This window comes from Corapipo altera, unplaced genomic scaffold (genome assembly GCF_003945725.1).
Source record: "Corapipo altera isolate COAL_440 unplaced genomic scaffold, ASM394572v1 2, whole genome shotgun sequence".
NCBI classification, from domain to species: domain Eukaryota; kingdom Metazoa; phylum Chordata; class Aves; order Passeriformes; family Pipridae; genus Corapipo; species Corapipo altera.
In genome coordinates, this window is record NW_020884890.1 from 6,155,407 (window position 1) to 6,167,444 (window position 12,038).

General features: G+C 42.2%; 1 long non-coding RNA gene across 1 annotated transcript; it reads left to right on the forward strand.

The window, feature by feature from the left end:
* Positions 1-6: 6 nt before the first annotated feature.
* On the forward strand, positions 7-10,319 carry LOC113947809. Its single transcript, XR_003527878.1, has 4 exons — positions 7-188; positions 622-822; positions 6,026-6,243; positions 10,257-10,319. It is a non-coding gene; the product is annotated as an uncharacterized LOC113947809 (long non-coding RNA).
* Positions 10,320-12,038: the final 1,719 nt, after the last annotated feature.

Here is a 12,038-nt window from a genome sequence, read left to right on the forward strand (position 1 = left end):
GGGCTCCCCGCGGTGCCCTCCCGTAGCCCGGCGGGCCAGTGCCCGGCCCCGCTCCTGCCGCGCCTCTATTCCGCCCTCGGCCGCCCTTCGTCCTCCTCCCGCTTCTCCCTCAGCATCGCCGGACGGGGGCTCGGCGGGGACTCTGGGGAGACGCTCCTTCTCCTGCGCTTCCCCGGGCGGCTCTGGCGGTGCGCGGGGGCGGGGAGGGGAGGGCGGGCGGAGAGGCGGGAGCGAGGGTCCCCGCGGGCGGGGGCCGGGGGGGCTCCCGCCCCGCCTCGCTCCGGCTGCCGCCCCCGGGAGCCGCGGGGAGGGGGCGGCGGCGGCCCGGAGAGCTCCGCTCGCTGCCCTCGGGGGGCGGCGCCGGGGCTCGGCTGAAGGGGACGGGGAGCTGGGGGGGCTCCTCCTCTCCGCGACCGGGACGCCTTCCCCGGCACCGCGCCAGCGCCCGACGGGCTGGGCTGGGCTGGGCTGGGCTGGGCTGGGCTAGGCTAGGCTAGGCTAGGCTAGGCTAGGCGGAGGGTCCGTGCCTGAGTACTTACCCCTCGGAGTGGCGGGCAGTCGCTCGCTTCATTTTTGGGTCGACTGGATTATTTTTTTTATTATTATTTTTTTTTTTTTAAGGGAGGAATATTTCGAGCCATGCCGAAGTAAGAAGTTGTAGATAACGCAGCGGTTTTCCGCAGCTCCCGTCGGTGCCCGTCAGTAAGTGTTGCCTTCCGCACATCACCCGCACCGCCCTGCGAGCCCGTGCGAGCCCGGACCGCATCTCCCCGTTGTTCTGCCGAGCTGCTTCCCCAGAGATCACAGCTCCTTTTTGAAAAGGTTACGTGTATCAGAATTTCGTAATAATCCACCTCTCTTTATTTTGAGAAAAGGCATTCATCGTGTGCTGCAACACACATGAAATGCACAGTCTAAAACCTCTTACGAATCATTTCCTCCCAGGGAAGTTTCCGATGCATTTTTCAACACTCCCTGCTGTCATAACTAAACATTTCCTTACAGCTTGAATTATGTTTTTAAAACTTCAAGCTGGATAAGAGCACAGAAGCACAGCAGTAGAGTTTGCAAATTACAGAATTCTCCACGATTCTAGGATTAAAACATCTAGATCGAATGATGATCTCACTGGCTCGTGAGCTATTTGAGATCAGAAACAGAGTGATTTGTCACTGATACATTGACTTATTGGTAGGAATAGCTTGGCTTAGAGAAATCAGTCGTGCCTTCATGCCAGCCTCCTGAGCTTAAACTACTGCTTTCGTTCCAGTTTTATATGCATCCTTCACATTTGCATGTGTATAACAAATGCAGATAATGTGGACACCATGTCTATCTATCATTCACATATATCTGCAATCAATCTGTTATTCAAAAGGACGTATTAACCCAGCAGGCTCACACACAGATAGGACATTGAAGTGATGTAATGTAAGGTGAAATTCATGTGAAAGTTAGGGTGACACATGGCCAGGCACTGAACATCGACATGAGGAAACATCTGTGTAGCAGAGAGCTAATTAGAGTTAGCATGGTTAATGGAGAAGTGGAAGGGTTGTTATGTGATTAATGAAATAATATGGAGGAATGCAGCAAGCATAAATAGTTTGATATATCCAAATGAAAAATGTCTTGGACCTGAAATTACAGTTGGTGGTTTTATGCTGATCCATTTTATCCAAAGGACAATCACTTGAACTCGATCTCTCTCCAGTGACTGAGCATACCATTGTTTTCTCATTTCCAGAACAATCCTATTTACAGAGATAATTTGTTCAGATAAGGCAAACGTGTATCAAAGCAACATACCAAGAAGCTATTGCTTGTTCTCATTTGAAAATCAGTGGTCATTTGGAGAAGTTAGTTCAAAGCTAGTCACTTCTAGATACTATATGATCCCATGTCAGGATTCTTAAAAAACTATTGGGACGGAACCTAGAAACTAAGAGTTACAAATGGATGTGTTTAATTGGCATTCTTTATAGTCAAACATATAATATTTTAAAAGTACTACATTATTTTTTCATCCAAAATATTATCTTTAGTGAACCTGTGTTTTGTATTCAGAGCTCAGCCTATAGAGGATACTTAATAGTTTATGCCTTAGTAAAGGCAGCAATAAGAATAGCTGAATGTAATTGAAGCAGTTTAGGAGGGAGCACAAACAGTAACTAAGCACCAGGGAGGTATCCCAATGAACTGTGTGGTGATCTTCCGTCTCTTTAATTGTGTTCCTGAAAGCTGGTAACTATGTGTTTCTCTACACTTGCTAACAAATATTTACTGCATTTACTCATCTAGCATTTGCTGTAACATAACAATATGAGACACGTGGTCACTTGATAACAAATCTCAACAAATATATTTGTCCTTCAGAACCGCCATGGAATGGACTGGGAGGTCATGAGTCAGATACATCAGATGGGATATCAAATAATGCAACACCATTTTCTGTAAGGTTTAGCAGTGGATTATTTTAGATGGAAAGGTAAAACAGAATGAAGGTACTACATACAAGCCAACTGCTATTAATTAAACTGTTGTTTCTTGATAAGCAAAGCAGAATGTTCTTCCTCTGGAAATTGGAGGAACCCAGTCAAATAACCACTCCATTTGTAGAGGCAAACAGTCTACAGAGATAGTTTTTTCTGCCAAACACCTTAGCACAGGTTATTATAAAAATTGTCACATTTGATTTGAGGCCTCAGGTGCGACTCCAAAACAAAGGACGAGTTTCTAACTTGTGATGGATGGTACCAATCACTGTGTGACTCAGGCTGTTCCTATGGTTTCGCACACAGTATGCAGCACAGTGCATATTCTGGGTTGCATCAGAGTGTGTGGGCAGGCATTTCTCTTCAGGATCTGGTCCAGAATTGTTTGTTTGCAGTAGTTTATGGCTCGGCTCATCTATTATGGTGGTGTGATTGCTGCCCCCGGCCTCCAAAGATTTTTTTCAGAGATGTGTCAGGACTTGGCACCAAATTTTTCATTTATTTTTAAAAAAACTATCTCTGCTTCAGTTTCTTGTGCTTCTTACCATCAGACGATGCCTGGCTGTGGCAGGAGAATGCTCGACCGACACAGTGCTAGAAAGCAGTGTGTGTGTGCAAGTGTGATACGCACACAGATACAAAAGAAATCTCATCTCTGGGAGCATTCTCTACAGGCCCACAGAGGCTTTTTTCAAACTGGAGCACACTGCAGACACTGGCTGGATGCAGTCGTAAGGGGTGTAATGTTAGCCAGAAAAAGTGTGCCCCAGTTCCTTTCTTCTTCATTGCTTTCAGTGTTTCCAATATCTGTAGAAAAGGATAGACATGGCAGGAGAGTTGCTATAGCTGTGTCATGGATGTACTTTTCCACATTCTTAAAACAATTCTGTTCTTTCTGCCTTTCTCCCCCTCCCAACTCAGAGTCACTCACTCATCAGGCAGCTCCATCTAGAGGCTTCCCCTGTGACCCAGCACTCCCACCCAGCCTCTCAGCTAGACATGCCTGGCAGGGGAACAAGCTGGCCAAGCCTTTTGCTTGCTCCATTTGAATTTCCACTCAGTTTCTGAACACTAGGATTTCCTCAAGCTAGGTACAGTGTTACAAACTGGGTTTTGGTTTTTTGGGTTTTTTTGGGGTTTTTTTTCAGTTATTGGAAAGATGGTCTGAGTTATAAGATACTATTTGAAATAAAGCTATTAAAATATATTGTTTTGTGGGTTCTGCAGTTGATAGAACTATTACAGTCCCATGGGAAGCAGAAGCAAAATCAGTTGGGTAAACATATAAAAATGTGCAATTATTTTCAACTAGTGGATAAAACACTGCAGAGTAATAGTTTCTATTTCACATGACTGTAAATGAATAGATTAAACCCAAGGATGGTTCATTTCTTTGTGCTGTTTCATGTTTTTCTTTCAACAGCGGTGACTGGTGGTAACTGGGGGTGGGTAATTAGCTCTGGTTTCTGTGATGGGTAAATCCAGATGCCAGGTGACTCAAATCACAGCAGACAAAAGACTAGCCCTGCCTGTCTGAATGAAATACAGGCATTGTAGTTTCTAGTGTTTGAATTTACACCTTCTGGCATCACTCAGTCAATCAAAATGTGTAATTAGGCAAAAAAAAAGAGCATGGTGGCTGCATCTCACAAGAGTGTCAAAGAACATCCCCTGTCTACTACACACCCAAGGGCACAAGCCTGATCTCGGTGAGTCACTGTGAGGTTCAAATGAAAACGGGCTTATTACATGTTGGTGAAGGCCCAAAAGACCAATGTGTAAGCCAGGCATCCTACAGAGAAAGTAATGTTCTGCCATCTGACAGGCACAGATTGCCACCCTAAGTGTCTGTACAGAGGTATCTTGGCATCAGCAAGGGGCAAAGAAAGGTAAAAAAAATGAAGCCTCAGTAGAGGATGCAGCAAAAGCATAATTTCTTATGTCCTCTCCTGCTCCTTTAGACTTATTTCAGCCTCATTAGATCACCTAACAGTTTTTCTAAGAGAGCACATTTTCCTACGCTATCCAGTTTTGGAAGCCTCCAAGAAGTTTAATCATCCAGCTCAGATGGGAAAGCCCCACTCCCTCACACAGGATACTGTGTGTCAGAAAACACAGTGGAGATTGGGCTGGACTTGCTAAAATAATGTATATGTTGTCCATGCTGTTTCAGAAAAAAAAAACCAGCTGCCCAAGCTGACAATGAGGAGCGAGATTGCGTGTTTATGTACGCACATAGGCCATTTTGAAATAATTTTCTCTAGTGTTTTGTTCCTTTTTCTAATAAGCCAACTTGTTTATCACTATAGCAACCAGTGACAGATTCCTGGAAAGAAGAGCTGCAAATGCTCATTTGGACCTCTGTGGTCATGGGCTTTTGGTACGAGCAAGGTGCCACACCTGCCTCCCGGAGCTCTGAAACGCCACACAGGGACAGAGCAGGGTGAGGCAGGTGTGACGTGGTATTCGAGGGGGATTCAATTATCCTTCTGTGCCAGGGGCTTAGGTGATGAAGACTGGAAGAGGTGGGAAACGGATGTGCAAATAACCTGCTCAGCGGAGATCCTCCAGGTGTGGTATAAATGGAAATCAATGTCTCACCAAATATCTGCTGCCAGCAAACACCTCTGAAATCTGTGCCACTGAGCCTCCCACTGGTGTTGAGCTTTTCCAGGCGACATCTCACAACCACAGCATTTGTTCAAGTGGCAAAGGTTGGTGAGGCAGAACAAAAAATGGGATCTCCAGAGATAACCTTCACAGGCAACATAGTTACACAGAAGTGAAAGGTTTTATTTGCTTTTCAACCTAGAAAGCTGAATGCATACCCCCCCACCCCGATGTTACAAGACTATTAACAGAAATGTAAACTCTTAGTCTTCTTTTAAATCTACCTTTTCAGATAATATGAAGAGGATCATTCTTATGCTGTTTGCCTACCACTCCCCTGCATTTCTATAACTCATATCAGAAGCCTCTGAGCTCTCTCTCTGTCCTGGTACCTGGTCAGTTTGCTGATATTTTGAACAGACCCCGGGTAGGAAAAGATGAAAGCTAAAAGCCTTGAAGACTGAAAAAGGCTACTTGACCCTTGGTTCTGATACCAAGAGGGTTGAATGTTTTATTCCATGTTTTGTTTGTAATGTAATGTTATATTAGTGAAGTAATGTTGTTCTAGCACCAGTGTCCTAGCAAATGTCAGGCAAGCTCATAGGGAGACATATCTTCTAGTAGACTACATGATGCAGTAAAAAAGAACCCAAGCAGATGAGTGTTCAGGCATATAAGCTCTTCTTTCGCTCTCAAAGAGTAACTTACTGAAATGTCCTCAAAAAAGGAACAGTCTAGGAATTACTTCTCATGAAGAAACTGTTTTCTTTCACTGTGTTGTGATTTTTTTGGTAAGAATATCAAGTTGATGATTTGTGCTTTGTTTTGTTTTCCTTTGTGTTTTGTCCTTGAGAAGTCAAAGGTTCTGCTCCAGTTTCTCTTGAAATTATAAAGGAACCTCCCACACCTTCATGTTTCAGACCTACAAGATGCCTTGTTGACAGAATAAATAGTTTTGGCATAACCAGGTGTGGATTTCAATCAGCACTGCCAGGTGCAAGCAAACTTCTCAGCAAGCATGCTTCACCCTACATGAAGACTAAATCAGTGCTGTGTGAATCTGTTATCTTCTATATCACTTCTCAAAACTGGATCTGGGCTGACAGCAGTAACTCTCAGACAGCTTGCAATCACAATGGTAAGTGGATACTATATGACAAGGCTTGCAAACTGTCTTGCAAGGCAGCTGGGTGACACCTCACATTGTGAACGAGCAGATAGAAAATTCCCCTTGTCTTGGCCAGGGACTTTGTTTCATAACATATTTAATTCTGGTTGGTCCTTGTCATACGGAAATAAATGTCAGGACTGTTCTGTTTTTTATAAAGATATACTTTAAAAATGGGTGTTTAGGATGGATCTTCGAGGCAATAAGTGGTTTATGGCATTTTTGAGATGATGAGTGTTTTATGGCACTGTAGTGTTTGAGTAATTGAAGACTGCCTCAGATAATTTCAAAGACCTAGAGCATACACCTGCCTTCCCAAACCTCTCAGGAGTTTGGGGAGATAGCTGGCAAAATAGGGGATATTTCCTTACTATATACTCTTACATGTTTTGTATAAGTACTTGTATTGGATCCTAGGAGACATCAGGCAGGTGACATAAAAAGGCACATATGAAGGTGTGATCTCTGTCCAATAACCTTACAGTCCACAAACAGCTGAGGATTTATTATGGCTAGGTGAGAGCAGGCACCTTTTCAAACTACTTCCGCCCTAAGCCCACATTTTTCTCCTTTTAATAGGCTTGCCTGTACAGGTCCAATTTTGCCTGTACTACCAAAAAGAAAGAGGAGTTTGCCGCTTCTTGGTGCAGGATGTGAATGGTGGTGCTTCCAAGGCAGTGAAGATGGCATCCTTGTAGTGGATAAGACAGCAGTGGGAAAAAGGTCACACTGTATTAACACCAAGCAGAAACTCATGGGCGGGAGTGTTACTTGAAACTCTGCCTCTTTTTTTCTCTCAAATACTCTAGACGAAAAAGAAGGGACAGCTGGTCTTGGTCAGCACCTAGTTGGCCTGCATGCCTTGAAAATTACGGCTACAGATTACTGCTGCCTTTCCATCTGTTCATGGCATCTTCTCCCACACTGAAATTCTCGTTGAGCCTTGGAATGGCCATGATACTGTAAATATACAAGTTACACAGTATCCTTCTGCTGAGATTGCAAAACCCAGCTCCAGGTTACCTGGGTTCAGTGGCACTGAGGAACTGGCGCTACTTCGATGGTATATGTAACACTGGTGATATTTGCCACTGAGCCACAAAGCTAATATATTCCTCCTTCCCTCTTTACTTACCTTCCTAGTATTTCTTCTCTGCATTGTCCCAACAGGATGTCCCTGGAGCTTTCTAGTTTGTCAAGCACAGCACACTGCTCTGTGCTTGAGAGCATATGGGCAACAAAACAAGAGTTTGCAGCTGGAATTTGAACGTGGCACAAACTGAATTGCTTAAAAAATCAAGGTATGTGCTAAGAAGAAAAAAACGTAGAAATGATGGAAACAAAAGGTCACATAGACCAACCACTGGCCTCAAATCAGGAGCAATCATGTAAACTTCCCATGATGATAATCCAGCCATCTCCTGATATAGTACCTGACTGTGCTGATGGCAAGAAAGTTCAGCTGATATTTAACACAAGTCCTAATGTTATGATATATTCACAGGTTACTTTCTCCTTGTAAATGGAAAATAATTGACCACTTTCACATTTATAGCAGCATAGACAACTATCACCAATACCTCCCCTTCATAACTGCTTTTCTACAAAAAGCAATTTTTTCCCTAGAAATTATTTTTAATGCATAATAAATAAAGGTCTTTTCACTACCTCTGTTTATTTCTTAAAGTATGGACTCCAATACAATAAATATTGCTCTGATCAAGATCTTAGCAGTGCCATAAGAAGAATATTGTTTACCATCCATGCCTTCCATATGATACTTGGAACAATTAGATTCCTTCTGTCATCTGTTATAGGTCCATTTCTATAGTACTGTTCTCTAGCTAGGTATTCTGTACATAATCCTACTCCCTCATTTTAAAGGGGATGATATGGCTGTCCTTCTCAGGATTGTTCTTGTTCATGGTATTTTTCCTCATGATTTTCCCCTTTTCCCACAAACTCACAAAGTCTTCAGTGATTTCTGGAATTTCAGCACTGTAAAAGTAATTTCAACTCATCCAAATATTCCTTAAAAGATTCCTTTTGTCTTCTAGCCTGTTCTCTTGTTATTAATTTTAAAGACTGTTAGCCAATAGATCATAGTTCAACTCTTTAGGAAAGATAATTTCAGTCCTTTTAAGGCTGTTATTTTTGACAGTCTGTCCTTAATATGTGTTAATTTAATGGAATTATAAAAGTTTTCTAAATTCTCCTTTTCAGTACCTGAAAACCGTGAACCACAAGTCACCACCTTTCTTCTCCTTATAAGTTCTGACTTTGAATACTTGTTATAAGCTGACTGTCACTCTAAAATATGATCAACACATTCCCCACAGGATCATTGCTGAAGGTGTGGTGGAACATTTTTCATGAATAGCTGACTTAAAACACAGCGGCAGAGACACTTTCCTTAGACTGCTGGTAGGCTCATACACTCACTTCCCTGGTGATTTGATTTGCCTTTGTGCTTGCAGTTGATGCACGAGGGCAGGAAAAGGTGGGAATAAGACTTGAGGCAGGATGCAGGAATGCTCATTGGATAAAACAGCAGACCAGAGATGGGAGAGCAACTTCCAAGATCTGTGGTACTTAGGATGTAAGGTAGGATGAAATCACCACATAGATCCCAGAAAAAGAGTTGCTGAAGGCCTGTAACAGATTAGTGATGCAGATTCTGGCTCTCCAAGGGTGAGGGGCCATGTCTAAGCAGTTGTGAGCAAACATCAGGTAGATGTTGAAGAGGCTCAGGATAGCTTCAGAGGATGGGGAGTGGGAGAAAAAGGCTCCTCTTCATCACAAGGCAAAGGATGAAGACACGCTGTTATTCCCAGGAGTTATTTTTCAAGGACAATTTGCCCTCAGGCACTTTTGTTTTTTTAATAAGGATGTGGCCAAGCTAAGCAATTTTCTCTAAGTCATTGTGTGCATTTTTTTCTCAAACCATGTCCATGGCAAATTATGTATAATTGGGCTGTAAGGCTCTCTTCGTCCTGCTTAATCTGCTGTTTACTGATGTGGTCTTTATCAACACTGACAATTTTTTTCGAGATGATTTTGTCACCTCTATCCTCCATACAGAATGTAAACAGTGATTATGTAAACAGCTTACACTGCTATTCATCACGTTCAAACACCTTGATTTCTTATCTTTTTAAGGGTGAGGATGTATATAGAAATGTGGAAGCACTTACCACAGTTTTTTAGGGCTGGATGAAAGCACCATCCTGCATTAGAGATGGGCCACTCCTGCTGTGTTCTGCTGGGGCTTGCATCTAGGGCTGTGACTTCAGATGGTGCTTGGGGCTTATTGTCAGGCAGATCAGTCTCTCCTTCAGGTCTGTACCAGATGTTAGTATGCTAAGGGACTTCTCTGATAAGCACAAGAAGCAGGTTCTAAGTAAAAATATACCCTCATCCAACCTGATGTGCCAGTGTAATGACACCAAGGCTTTCACAGACCTGAAGTACCAAAGCATGAAAATCAGGTATTTCACACAGATTTCTTGCCCTGCAGCTTAAAATTCAGCACATATCAGTCAGATACCATATGTAGAAATTTTTTTTCTTCCCTGGTAAGACCTTTTTCTTCCTGATGGAACTTTAAGGATCTAGAATTGTCATATTGTTTTAAGGAATATTATTCTTTCAGAAATCCTTGAGCAGTTTTGGCATTTGAAAAGAAAAAAGCATTTCATCCTTTGTGTAAATACAAGACAAAGTTGTATTTGTCACAACATTCCTCTCAAATTACACTGTAATTCTCAAGTAATTCAGTTTAATATAGTTCAGCTATTTGCCCCCAGTTTTCACTAAAGATGAGATAAATTTTAAATCTCAAATGGCACAGTTTAACATACCAGCTCTTCCAAACCTGCATCGATGTATTATATAAAGAGAAAAGTCTCATAAACTTGCTCTATCACTAGTGGATACTGAAACTGTACTATTTTTTAATCTATTATTTGTTCTTCCATCTTTAGTCCTGCCGCTATTACAAAGAGGAGTGAAACTATTCCACTACTTCACAGAAATCTCTGCAGTGTAAGGTTGAAAATGACATCAAGATGCCATTTCATCTAATGATTTGCACATGTTTTCAAACAGTGGCGGATAACTTCATCACGATTCTGTAGCCAGTTATGGACCACTGAACTCCAGACTCATGGACCACCAGGTATCCCAGGACCTCAATATAGATATTTTGAGACCAGGAACAGCTGCTTAGTCATCTCCTGTTGCAAATGTGGGAGTACACTGCTGCCACCCTCATATTTCATATAACCTGTAAATGGTTCCCTCATTTTCAAGGTAATTGTCAGACTTGAGGACAGAATGAACTCTGAGCAGACAAACTGCAATGGCAACAGCCTGCTCTCAACCACTACCCTCCCCAGACATCTCTGGTCCTTCTCTGATCAGGGAAGATAACATTCACCCACCATAGGAGAGATCTTTCTATGAAACCATGAGCTGGTCAGAGGCTGCCACTCCCAAACAGCTCAGCCAAGACTTGCTGACTTCTGGCTGGCAACAGAGTGGGCAAATTATCCAAGCAATCTGTGGATGGCACCCTTGATTTAGTCTATCTCCATCCTTGAGATAAAACTGAGCAGATTTACACCATCCTCAGCTGCTCTTAAAAATATTCACTGTAGAGGATGCTGGCAGCCTCTGCAGTAACCGATGCTCAATTGCCCTTTCAATTAAAAGGATAATGCCTAATCTAAATTACCTTTCAGCAAATGAGATTACTTTTTTTCCTGCTGATTTTGGAGAAAGATATACTTCGTGCATGTGAAGATTCACTTCATCCTTGTCTTCTTCCTAGAAGCCAGCTTGAATTCTTTCAGCCATTCTGAAGAAGTCAGATGCCTTACCATCCATGTTGCTCACCTCTGAGCTGTGTGATTCATAGAGCTACATTCTTCTAAAAATACCTATCCCAAAAATGGACACAGTTTTCCAGCTAAGGTCACTAATGCCAAGCTGAGTAAAAGAACTGTTTTCTGTATTTTATACCTGTTAATGCATCCCAGAAGGTCATTTGAATGTCTTGCAGCAGCACTATATTTTGCACTTCCAATTACAATCCATTGTCATCTTCTGGATCCTTTTCTGCAGCAGAATAAAACTGATCAGGATAAACTTCTACAGGGCCCTACTTCTTATTTCATCACATTTAAGGAACGCACTGAATGATAAATTCAAATAGTAATTGTCAATCAGTTGTACATCCACCTCATAATTTTATCTGGATCATTTTTATTCAGCTGGCTTCTGGTAACATCGTGTGGGATTGTCAAAAGCTGTAGTACAGTCAATATAAATTCTATCTGTGGTCCCTCATGTCCTTGCTAGATTTCTATCCATGCTTTGGATTTTTTTTTAGAATGATATCATGTGATTTGCTCTGACCAAAACTGTATATTGTCTGTTTTATTGGTTATTAAGTGACCATTCAGTGAGAGCATTTCCAGGTAATGAAGTTAAACTAATCCATCACTGTGTATTCCATAGATTTCTTTCTAGCCTTGCTCTAAAGATAGATTTTGTTTTCCTTTTTGCAGTCCTCTGGGATTCCCTGTCCACCTGCAATTTTCAGAAATGACCATTAACAGTTCAGAGGTTGCTCAGGATAAATCCTGAAATATTCCTGGAGAAATTTTCTTAGAACCAGGTCATATGAATAAAGCTAGTCTGTCTAGACAATCTGTCCTTTGCTCTTCTTGAAATTAATTCCATTATCTATCTGGTCAAAATCA